This window comes from Tigriopus californicus, chromosome 7 (assembly GCF_007210705.1).
Source record: "Tigriopus californicus strain San Diego chromosome 7, Tcal_SD_v2.1, whole genome shotgun sequence".
Classification (NCBI taxonomy): Eukaryota; Metazoa; Arthropoda; class Copepoda; order Harpacticoida; family Harpacticidae; genus Tigriopus; species Tigriopus californicus.
In genome coordinates, this window is record NC_081446.1 from 3,315,951 (window position 1) to 3,318,565 (window position 2,615).

Below are 2,615 nucleotides of genomic sequence, written 5' to 3' on the forward strand. Positions count from 1 at the left end.
CACACAAAGAGAGAGATGCATGCCCAATCCTACACACCTACTGCGTTGGCAGTCGAATGAATCAACCATGGACGTCGCCGCGGTACAAGGCCAACGGCTCCTTTGCGGCTCATTGAGCTCTTTGTTTATGAACCAAACCGAGGAGGAATGGAGATTGAAATGAACCAATATTTGAACCAGGAAAACTTAAACCACTATGTTATTGATTGCCATTGATGCGACGGGATAAGAATTAATGAAATCGGTAGAGCGGAAAAAGATCGCCAGTGATTGCAGCGCTGCATCTAAAACCGGATATCCATGTCATCGCTGCCGCTTGACCTACTGGGCGGGGTTGGAAGAGAATTGATCTGATTTGAAGGCGGGGTGTTGGTTCCCACCATACGGCCCCGCAGGACGCCCATTTGAAATTTGGCGGCGGGTGCCGCCGCTTCGGATATGCCGTCAATTGAATCTTAAACATGGGCTTGACACCACCGCCCCGCTGGCCTTCAATGACGCGTGAATGGTACTGGCACCGAACTGCGTTTGTGGCAGTACCATTTTAGGCTTGGGCGGCACGGCTTTGCCGTAACGCCCTGCTGCGGGCGTGCGACACTTTGGGTTTGAATTTCCATGCGATAGTTTACAAGCGGTCAAGCAATGGCGATCAGGCGGAGAGCCGTAAGAACCGTAGGATGGACGCGTGGAATGGGTAAAGGCTGGCGGTTTTTAACTCGAAGCCGCATCAGAAGCAACTCGAGGCTTAACGGGGCGGTCATGTTTTGGCTAGAATACATCTGTACGAGCTAATTTCAACGTCTTCCAGCATCGATGACCTTCTCTTTGGCATGAACCGGACACGATCTTAGGCATCTTGAAGACATGGTCACTTCGATACTGAGTACTCGAGCAAGCTGATTGATCCACCTTGGCCTCATAATCGAGAATACCATGTCTTGAGGATGGCCGCCATCACTTGTCCATGCCTTGGAGGCAGGACCCACGGTGTGAGCACTGCTGTGTGCCAGCCAATTTTTCACCTGACGTAGGACCGCCCTCATTTTCGGCATATTGTCACTAGCCGCCATGACGACGTATCACGGTCGGAAAATTGTTTCTTGTCCGAAAAATGAATAATGCCACTATCGAGAGGGACGACTCTGGATGAAGCTTAGGCTCCTCGCTGGATTGCATATGCCGCATGAGGTTGGGTAATGAATTTTTCCATCTTCTTGACATCTTGAGCTGCCATCGGATTTGTACAAGAGACACACGATATCGTCGGTCATCTTCATTTCCAAAGAGCCACGCACATGATCGTACTTCAAGGTATAGCGAGCCTGCAAGAAATGGGAAAACCAAGGGCATTAGTCGTGGTCATGGTGGCCTGAGGCACAGTCCATCCAGGTATTCGTAGGAATTTCAATATTTCAAAACGTTAAAGGGAATAATGATGAGCCGAGTACGTTCCAGTTAGATCCCAGCTGAGCCCGGCCCAATTTTACGATCACTCAAAAGGTCAAGTCGGTGGAGCTATTTCATGGCCAACACCCATTCAGTTTGGCTCGTTGCTAAGCGATTTCGTCGTTAGGGCCACAACGACCGTTCCGGGACAATTTGGAGTCATTATTTTTTTTTTGGTACGTTCATGTCCTCCAGAAAAGCCGGAACTTTCGCACTAAAACTGAATAATTCCATGTATACCGGTGGACGAAATTTCCATCGGTAGATATTACATTAATTACCAACCACCATGCCATTAGATGTGACTGGTTTGTCGTAAGCCTATATCCCGCTAAATCTATATTGCCTCTAGAGCCTGGCCGTTCAACATGTTTCCGTTTTATCCTGGGCTGATATTTTGGCATTCGAGAAGGGAATCTCATCTCATCTCCCCTAACCTATCGCCGAGCAGTATCTGCTGTTGCCTGAGTGCCAATGTCTGCAGGGCTCAGATGTAGAGAGGAAACCTAGGGAAGGTCAGCAAAAAAAAATGTTTTGGAGAAGACTTTTCGTGCAAGTTTTCTTCAGCGGACCTCGGTAAAAACCCATCAAGGGCGATCGAGGACGTCTGGGAAGTATGGTCCTGGCGTAAATTTAAGCAGTTAAAAGTCAGAGGCCTCCAATGTCAAATATACTTTCTTGTCAAGAATTCAGCTTATCATCCCATTTAAAAAGGGCTGGAAAAAATCAAAAGATGCTTGCTTCGATAGCAATTAGATGTGTCAAAGCCTGGGCTCCAATTGAATAGCATCCAGACATCGAACCAACCTCAACTGTTAGCTGGTGAGTTAGGTGGCCAGGTCAATGAAATCATGCATGAAATTTGTCGACATATGACATTCAGCTCCAAACCACGCTCAAAAGCTCGCTTGATAATCTCCATGAACAGGCCACTTCAGTGTACGCGAGTTTCCTCCACGCCCCTATTTGAAGACGTCCTGGATGACACTCAAAGCATCTAAAACCCGCCCCAGTCCGAATCCAAGCCATGAGCGAGGAGGACTGTGGCCCACAGGCCTTGGCTCTTTGATCATCTCAGTGAGAAACACAAGGATGTGCTCGAAAATGAAAGCCAAATCATGAGGCTGGCAGTAAACATTTTCTAGTCACACTGAAAGTTGGCTCGTCAC